This window comes from Sinocyclocheilus anshuiensis, unplaced genomic scaffold (assembly GCF_001515605.1).
Source record: "Sinocyclocheilus anshuiensis isolate Anshui unplaced genomic scaffold, SAMN03320099.WGS_v1.1 scaffold7, whole genome shotgun sequence".
Classification (NCBI taxonomy): domain Eukaryota; kingdom Metazoa; phylum Chordata; class Actinopteri; order Cypriniformes; family Cyprinidae; genus Sinocyclocheilus; species Sinocyclocheilus anshuiensis.
In genome coordinates this window covers 574,108-584,600 of record NW_015549582.1, presented here as the reverse complement: position 1 = coordinate 584,600, position 10,493 = coordinate 574,108, and the positions used below count along the sequence as shown (strand labels likewise).

The 10,493-nt window shown below is 38.4% G+C and overlaps 1 pseudogene; it reads right to left on the bottom strand.

Moving 5' to 3' along the window:
* Window positions 1–10,493, bottom strand: part of LOC107657791 (rotatin-like) — a 90,383-nt pseudogene that overhangs the window by 60,308 nt on the left and 19,582 nt on the right.

The following is a 10,493-nucleotide window of genomic DNA, read 5'->3' as shown; positions in this document are numbered from 1 at the left end:
ATAAGCGAAAAGACCGAATAAATTGTACCGAACAATGATATGACGCGATCAAATAGCAACCAGCGCAGAGTGAGAGGTGCGCACTCTTTATTATGCAGCACACATGTCAGCAGTGTGGAAGCATTTAAACTGTCGCAGAAAGACACAATAATCTTTATAAGCACCGACAGCGAGAGACTGTTTAGGACTGCATCGCATGTCTTCAATGAGTAGAGGAAGGGTGTGATTGTTGCTGGTTACTGTATGATGATTGAAATCGCGATATGGCCTTAAACAATTAGTAAATAAACTGCAGAACTTTATGTTTTCTAATACACGCACGCATTGCATGTATTCTGACAGCGCTGCACGAACTCGAGGCAGATCTGCTTGTTAACCAGGGTTCAAAGTCCAAAGCGCGAGGAAAATCTGCGCTGATACAGTCGTCAGTTGCTCAGTCACATTTTAATGAATTTTTACAAGGCATGTGACAATGCGATACGTACGACGTATTCGTAATGAGACTCATTTATAAATCTGTTGTCAACAAAAATAAGCATTGAGGTCTTCCTGCGCGTTTCCGCCAAAATAAACGTTGAGAAAAAGCAAGAACTCTTATCAACATTCATAAATGTTAGTATTGTAATTTTACTGTTGTTCTGTAAAATAAAATAAAAAGTAAGACAATAATAATGATAATAATCATTACAACAGCTCTGTTTTAATACATTTATTATAACATTCACACATAGTGTTCAAATTAGGATCTGTAATATTTTCTAATGTTTTAAAAGAAGTCTCTTCTCAGCAAGGCTGCTTTTAATTGTACAGTAAAAATTAAAAAAAATTAAAAATGCATGCCTGATTCAAGAAGGGGGTCTGATGGCCAAAACGTATTATTTTACTAACTTATTAATTTTAAGTTAAATTGTGCTTTGTTGGTATAGTGTCTGCTAGAATGTTAAAAATGTTCAGTGTTAAATATTTTTAAATTGTTGTTTTGTAATTGATTTTTTTTTATTTGAAAAGCAAGACAAAACAGTAAAAAGCACATTTTGGCTTTTTAATTTATGCAATGGTGAAAAAAAAATTGGCAAAATACATGGGGGAAAAAACTCGAAAAACCGTGTTCGGTATTCGGTCCAGTGTTTAATTTTGTTCGGTTTCGGCCAAGAATTTTCATTTCGGTGCATCCCTAATTAAGTGCCATTTTATTTCATTATTAATATTATATTATCTGCGAGTACAGTTTTTAAAAAATATATCCTTTTAAGATTTGAAGTAAACTACAAGCGCACATTCAGTACAATGTCTAGTGCTTGTTTTTCACATGGGAAAGCTACTGTATGTACTGTTTCAGAAGATTTGGAATATATCTATCTGGGACTGCTTTTATGTTGCCTATTCATTTGAGGACACTGACATTCAAGTTCCCATTCATTTTCATTGGAAAATAGTAGCATTAATATTACACAAACCATATCCTGTTGTGTTTCACAGAAGAAAATTATATGGGTGAGTAAATGATGACAGAATTTTCATCTATTGGTAATTACTGCCTTAAGAAAGTGAAAGAAATTATTAGATATCCAAACTGACGTGCATGTTAAACTCACGCGTGATGCTTGGTGAACAGAAGCCGGAGGGCCGCCCGTAGTCTAGCAGTCAGTGAGCACCTCATCTCCATTTTCAGCAGATGCTTCACTTATCAGCAGGATACAGTTTCCCAGGGCGTCCTCAGTGCCTGCATAACTCTAAAATACAAAAACGCACCAAGCTTTAACACAGCCATGGCGGACAACAGACTCTCAAACTTAAATCCTTCTTGGAAAAACAATAAACAACACACAATGCCATTTCATCACTAGGGGTGGGAATCTTTAGTCACCTCACGATCCGATCCGATTCCAACTGTGTCAGAACAAATTCAGCTTGATAATGTCAGATAACTTTGATAGAAAGGTATGTAATGGATTACAATAAACCAAAAATTATTCATACAGCTGTCAGTATTTACACAACTATCAATACTTTGTCGAGTAACCCTTAGCCTTAATGACAGCATATAATCTCCTGGGCATGCTGTCATCCAGCTTCATGCAAACCTCAACTTAAGTTTTTTGAAGTCAACTTCATATTTTAAGTCCACTGCATTCCAAACCACATAAATGAGGACTTCGTAGAGCATTTGTAAGGAATATACAGACGGGCGAGACCGCACACTTCAAGTGTAACATCAAACAAAGCGCGTATCTCTCACAGCGCATCCTGTGCAATGAAGCCCGCGAATGTCCTTGTAATTCGCTTCAACCTTTCTGAACTTTATGAAAGAATATTTTACGGAAGGTTCGAGTGGTGTATGTGTGTGAGGAATTGGAAGCAAGCAGAATACGGGTGTTTCTAAAGCAAACTCCACGTCATCGCGCATCTGGTTAAAAACTAAGCTCAGAATTGATTCTGAAATTCTCAGAATCGATCCAGAATCGTTGGAGAGAGAATTGCGATGCATCGATTTTTCTCCCACCCCTATTCACCACTGCTTTATTGACAGCACAAACCAATTACTCAGAGGCTTCAGCTAAAAATGAATCAAATGTGATGACCTTGACAAGATTTATGAATATTCAATTTCAACCCCACCCTACCCTTGAAGTCGTTTCAAAAATGAAACACAGATTCGGTTTTTCAAAAGTACAAAATAACCTTGTTTAAAATAGAATGCGGCATAACATGGATATTACCATTCTGCCTCGGGTGTCTCGCAGACACGTTAATATTACATTGGAAATTATTTTTTCAGCCTAGTTTGACGGTTATATTGCGTCTGTGCATTTGTGTGTGTGTGTGACGAGAGATGTGGAGAAAGGAAAGAGTGTTTGCACCTGTAATATGGGAATAACCGGGTAAAGTGCCTCATTAAATCTGCTCCAACTTGCAGCTGTCATCATCAATCGTCCCTTCAGCAGATAGAGTAGAATATCCTTGGCAGCAGCGCTCACCTTTGGATCACACAGAAAGTTAGTTGATGGGGCTATGATATTGCACTTACAACAAGCTACCTCATCCAAATCCACTAAAATGCCACCTATAGCAGTGAGACGGGGGCATTTCCAATGTTAATCATTAGCTTAGCATGACCTCAGTAACCCATTAAACATGGAGCATAGATACATTATTTATTAGCGAGCTGTGTATTGGTATAGCAAAATATTTCTTCTTCGTGCATTACTTGGGGTCTCGCTGGAAACAGGAAGATGAATAATTCACCTCTCTTGCTTGGTCTTGAAGGCCAAACATACTGATCTCATACAGGACATGGGAATGAAGCAAGAAATGCACTCCGCTGCAGATGGATGAGGCAGGTTTGGCCACATTCTGAACTCCCAAACACTCCTGTAGGGGTGAGAGCAGGAAGTTAGGGTGGGGATATTACCGTCTACAGAGTTCAGAGGTCACTAACAGCCTATGTGCGGTGTAATAGAATTGCAAGGAAATATAAAAGCAATTCAATGTATAGTACACACAACCATTATAAAGGGTAACAGCATTCTACCCCTTGCAAACGGAAGAGCTCTTGACCAAAATATTATAGGTCTATTCCTAGCTGGAAATATCAGGTCATTAGGTGGTCAAGCTCGCCAACTAGTCCAAAAAGTGCTTTGGAACATAGTTAACATATAGCAAACATTTTTGTAAAATTTGTAATATATAAACTACTGTTCGAAAGTTTGGGGTTGGTACAATTCTTTATGTTTCTACAGGACTGTAGCCTCTTCCATGGCACTGACCCATCTGGAATAGAGCAGAATTTTCGCATTATGCAGTAGCAGAACATAATATATATTTGTGCTAACATGTTATATATAAATTCTTTATGTTTTTGAAAAAAGTCTTTTATGGTTATCAAAGCTGCATTTATTTGATCAAAAATACAGTAAAAACAGTAGTATTATAAAATATTATAACATTTAAAAAAAACGGTTCTCTATTTTAATAAATTTTAAAATGTATTTTATTCTTGTGAAGGCAAAGCTGTATTTTCAGCAGCCTTCAGTCTTCAGTGTCACATGCTTTTTCAGAAATCATTGTAATATGCTAATTTGGTTCAGAAATCATTGTAATATGCTAATTTGGTTCCGAAATCATTGTAATATGCTAATTTGGTACTCGGGTAACATTTCTTATTAAAGTCCATGTTAAAAAAAAAAGTGTTTGTGCTGCTAAATACTATTGTGTAAACAGTGATTTTTTTCAGGATTCTTTGACAAATAGAAAGAACAGCATTTATTTGAAATCTTTTAGAGGAAATAGAAATCTTTTGTAAAACTATAAATGTATTTACCATCTCTTTTAACTAAATTTAATGCGTCCTTGATGAATGAAAATATTAATTTCTATAAATATATTATTAAATTATTAATATAAAAATAATAAAATTATATAATATAATATATAAAACTCTTTAGCTGCATTTCAATATCATAAATAAAACTAAACACTTAATTTTGAGTTTGTAATAATTCATGAGTCATTTGTTTTTGAATATATTGTGGCCATTATTCTTTGAGGTTCGCCACTGAACTATAGTACAGGAAACACTGGACTACTGGGTCAACTACTTACAACCAAGTTAAATGAGTTAATGACCAACGAGAATCCATGTAGCTGGTTTAGCTGGAATTTTCGATTCCATAACTAGGTGAACTTTTTCCTGTCTTTCCTGTCACTTATCTACTGGAAGTGGCTTAAAATAGGCTCTATCTCCCAATTTTCACTGCACATCTTGTACCTTCAAAATGCTCAGAGAGCAGGAGTAGGTTTCTGCCTTCACTGACTGCAGGAGCGGGCTTGCTTGTGCAAATTTCCACCTACGAAGAGACACGATTTTTACAGATTTTTACAAAATGACACCTCTTCCGCAGTGCCAGACAAAACAGCAGATGTCAATGGCGGTTTTACAATTTCCATAATTGTGAGCAACTTACAGGTAGGAGCAAATCTGGACACATTCCTTCACCACCGGTAAGTGCTGATGGTACGGAAAAGCATCTATTCCTTGGTCAGCGAGCTCCAAAAGCTCATGCCAATTCTTATCGCCCTATGAAGAAACATTTAACCTGAATCACTTTTATTTAAAATTCTTAATTAAAGGAATAGTTAAACAGAAAATAACAAAATACAGGCTTGGAATGACATGAGGGCAAGAGCTAGATAAACCATTATTCAAGCTGCTTAACTATCTTCTCTATTAAATTCAATTTAGGGCGGCCCCATATAACAGCTCGATATTGTGATTGTAAGGCTGGAAAAACCTCAGATACTTTGATCTCCTGAGATATGTCTTTTATGCAAATCACCTTTTGTCTCCGAAAAGGTTTAAACTTCTTGGCTCTAGGCCTTGATTAATGCAAATTCCAACTGTTAGTTCCTGCCTCTGTTTGGATAATGTTTTGTTTTTGTCTGGGTACTTAAGGAAAATTTGCAATAGGCTCAGCACGATTCTGTAGCCAGCTCAGCCCTTTGAAATTAATATCTTTCTGAAATCAGACTTAGATTTATCTTTGAGAATTTGATGTCTTGTGTGGACTATCTCTGAACTAAGTAACTGGCATAATGTTTACCTGACTAACAGTAAATTGTTACATTTGATATCATTCTGACTTACGCTGAAACTATTTTCTCAAGTAGATTAAGTGAAGGCGTATGTTACCGCAAATCTGCGTCCAGGGTTAAGTACATACTAGATCTCAGGTTAGATGAAGCATGGGGCACATTAGGCGGGATTCTAGATTTCTGACTAACTGACATTAGTTAAGTTGTTATGTAGTTGCATTAACTATGGGGGCTAGACAAAAATACTATTGGGGTACTAGCAACCATGGGCCATACTAGCCACAACTACTACTTGAAAATGGCAAGCACAGGCAACCAATTAAATAGTATTAGTGTCACGAATCTGGTCCCTGCTCTTCCTCCCACTCACCACCAGATGTCTCCATCACCTTTTCACCCCAGACTCCATTTCCCATAACCCTCTGCCCTGGAACTGATTACGAACACACCTGTTTCCCATTAGGAAGACTATTTAAGCTGCACACTCTCACACACTCATTGCTGGGTCTTGTTTTGCTGTAAGCGGACAATTCTAAGCGTTTCTTAGTTTATTGTGTTTTCCCTGTTTCCTTGCATTGCCTTGCCTGAGTGTTTTTGTCTTTGGATTGTTCCCCGTTTTATGATCGTTTGCTGCCTGCCCTGACCTTCGCCTGTTATTTGGATTACTCTTTTGTTTTGTCCTGGGATTTTGTTGTTTGCTGGTGATTTATTGTTTTGACTACGCTCTTGAATAAAGCTTGCATTTGGATTCCCTTCTCTGTTGTCACGCCGCCTGTTACAATTAGTCACAACCTATGGCTAATGATCAGACTGGCCAGGTTGTGATTGTGAGATCCGAGTACATAGATTCCAGGGCTCGCAAAATTTCGAAATCCCCGGTAGCCCTTTCGGGCAGGTATTCTTAAGATTTTGATAGCCCAAAATTAATTTAACTAGCCAGAATAAAAGAGACATTGGCAGAACTTCACTGCGGACAAATCAGCATGATCAAAAACTTCCTTAACTGTATTATTTATATTTGTATTATGTATTATTTGTTTCTTCAAATAACAAGTCAAGAGAGTAGGGGTGCAATGGATCACACAACTCATGGTTTGAATAGTGTTACGGATTTTGAGTTACAGATTAGATCATTTTTTGGATGAGCAAAAAATGGTTCTTTATCAAATCTTCACTTATGGGGAAAAGTAGAGTCACCAGCATGCCCACTGTGCTCCAAGCGAGGAACCCTGGAGCATATTTTGAGCTGCTGCCCAAAGGCACTTGGAGAAGGTCGGTACCGATGGAGGCACGATCGAGTCCTGAAGACCATTGCTGAAGTTATCAGCACTGGAGTTGAAAGGGCAAAGCGGTCCCGACACTCCAAGCAGGGAATTAACTTTGTCAGAGCTGGAGAGCAGCCTACTTCAACGAAGAGGAAATCTGCAGGCATACTGGCCTCTGCAAGGGACTGGCAACTGCTACTGGACCTAGAAAAACAGCTGAAGTTCCCTAGTCATATTGTAGTTACCACTCTGCGACAGACATCATCATTGTATCGGAATCCACAAAACAAGTTGTGCTGCTGGAACTGACCGTCCCTTGGGAAGATCGCTTGGAAGAAGCTTTTGAAAGGAAGCTCTCCAAGTATGAAGGACTCGTCAGCGACTGCAAGCAGGCAGGATGGAGAGCGAGGTGCATCCCAGTTGAAGTTGGATGTAGGGGGTTTGCAGCACGTTCCTTGGCCAGAGCCTACAGAGAGCTGGGCATTGAGGGAGCGAGCAGGAGGGTAGCTATACGCAGCACCACAGAAGCAGCAGAGAGGGCTTCAAGGTGGATATGGCGAAAAAGAGGAGAGACATGGAGTACTAAGTAGCCAGCCAGCTGGACACAAGCTGGGGTCTGATCAGCCCCAGCTGGGTCACCTGGAGAAGGGTGTATGATGTTGAAAGACCCGAAACACCCGATGATTCCAGGAACATCACTGATGATGTGTCCAGCGGCATCAGAAGATGTATGTGCACAACTAAGTACTTCTATGATACCACAGCAAAAACTAGCAGCATAATAATGGTCAAATATTTTTAAAGACAAGTGAACCGTCAGTAATAAAGAACAAATAAACAAATTTCAAGCGTAGATAAATAAATTAGAACAAAGATACAAATAAAAAATAAAATAAAAATAACATTAGTTTTCAGGTACAGAAATGTAATAATTAAGTGTAAAATAACACAACATAGTGTTAAATTAAATATAGATTAATCTGTGTTAAAGTTGTGTTTTTTTGTTTGATTAACATTAATGACACAGACAGCAGCATGTTTCTGTAGGCTTCTGTTCCTTTAAGACCGATTGCATGGATCCAATATAATGATACACATGTGATTTCTTTCTTCACTGTCTACATTCACTTAAGACATAACTGACTGTGTTTACGAGAATACTTGCCAAGACGGGTACTGAGAGATAATTTTGTGTAAATGTATCCATTCAAGCTCAAGAAGACGCGAAAATGAATCAATTCTGCATTTGCTCGCTGCCTGAAACGCCGCTCTCAGTGTGCGCTTTGAGTGTGTGTGCGTGCAGAAAACAGTGCATGAGTACTGAATTGAATATTCTTTTATTCCTCTTCATTTTTTTGTCTTTTGTCCTTTTATTTTTGCCTCTTCATGCACTTCAATGTTTTAAAATGCTTGAATGTTTAAATAGCAACACATTCAAATGATCAACTATGATCCGTTTCACCGATACAAGCGAGTGAACAACATGAATCAAGGAAGGAATTTCATATTACTATTCAAGATAGCCCGTCGGTCAGGGCGGTGGTGATACTTTTTTGGTAGCCCAACTGGAAGATAAAATTGCCCTGGTGATGTTGGGTTAGTGATTTTGTGAGCCCTAATAAACGAGTAAAATATAAAGTAAAGAGTGAAATAGAATAATCAAGTGCCAGAGTAATAATAACTAGAAATGATAAACAACCAGTTTGCATTTCAACCTAAATTCAGGGTCATAATAAACCGACCGACTTTTAATTGAAATTAAATTACTTTGAGCACCGAAAAGACCGAACATGCAGGAAACACAATTGGGTGGACCTTACAAGAGTAAACATTTTCGTAAACATTTTATCAATATTGCTCATTAATGGAGAGTTTAATGGTTTATGCTTCTTTCCTCTGCTTTTACATTTAATTAGGTTTTCCTGAAATGTATTGCTCTTTTAAAGCTAATCAAAAAAAAAAAATAGTAACACTATTAAATGTAATCTTTATTTAATCTCAAAATGACTTCTACATTTTTTATGTTTAATTTTTTTATTTATTTAGACAGTAGTGTAGAATTTGAATATCGACTATAACAAAATAAAATAATTATTGGCTAATCAACCAGAATTTTAATCATTTTAATTAAATGAATCCAGTGGAAGAAATATACTCTTTTAGCATATATCCTAAGTTAGTCACTCTTAAAAGTTTCCAAGCATTACATCAGCCTTTAGAAACCTCAAAATGACTCCAAATCTCAATTTATTTTAGTTTTTTGTATTTTATTTGTAATTATTTAGACAATAGTGTAGAATTTTAATATCGGATATAAAATTGTTCAGCTTATCGGTATAAACCAGAATTAGTAGATGCCTTAATTCACTGAATCCACCAGAAGAAACGTATACTTCTAGCGGATATCCTGCAAGTTATTCGGTCTTGAGAGTTTCCAATCATTACCTCAGCCTGTGCATCGTTTAAAAAAGTGCATGTAGCCTCCATGCAGCGAGAAACGCTGGATACTCTACGATACAGGCTGTATCTTTCAAAGCAAGCCTGCTCTAGGTACGCCACGGCTGACTCGTGGATGAGGGGGTACGCCACACTGAAGGATGAATCAAGACACACGAGGTAAATGGCAGCCACTGTACTTTCCGGAAGGTTATCTATATTTTGAGCTGCTGCCCAAAGGCACTTGGAGAAGGTCGGTACCGATGGAGGCACGATCGAGTCCTGAAGACCATTGCTGAAGTTATCGGCACTGGAGTTGAAAGGGCAAAGTGGTCCCGACCCTCCAAGCAGAGAATTAACTTCGTCAGAGCTGGAGAGCAGCCTACTTCAACGAAGAGGAAATCTGCAGGCATACTGGCCTCTGCAAGGGACTGGCAACTGCTAGTGGACCTAGAAAAACAGCTGAAGTTCCCTAGTCATATTGTAGTTACCACTCTGCGACCAGACATCATCCTTGTATCAGAATCCACAAAACAATTTGTGCTGCTGGAACTGACCGTCCCTTGGGAAGATCGCTTGGAAGAAGCTTTTAAAAGGAAGCTCTCCAAGTATGAAGGACTCATCAGCGACTGCAAGCAGGCAGGATGGAGAGCGAAGTGCATCCCAGTTGAAGTTGGATGTAGGGGGTTTGCAGCACTTTCCTTGGCCAGAGCCTACAGAGAGCTGGGGGCAGCCACTGTACTTTCCGGAAGGTTATCTCCAGCCTGTTTGTAAAGACGTCATACATAAGGTAATAAACACACATATGTACACTAAACAAGTACACACTAATGAATTTGTCTGTAATTACAGTGCTGTCCTTAGGTCTACAGCTTAACTGAACAATTGACCCTTCCATAGCGACTTCTGGTGTGTTTTACACTTTCATTTGTTTTAATAATGACCATGGAGGACACGGCCATATGTCCATTCAGCAATGGTGGCACAGCTTATTAATGTCTAAGAATGGCACAGCCATATGCTCACTCACCTTCTCCACAGGTAACAAGGTTTGCAGGAGACGTATTGTGAAAATGGCAGTGCCCGTGAAGACCATTCGGTGGTGGATCAGAGACAATTCTAGCTGTTCAGAGGACGTCATGCCATGATGGTAGCATCTCCCAATGTCTCTATACATGCCTGTAATTTCTCCCACTTTTA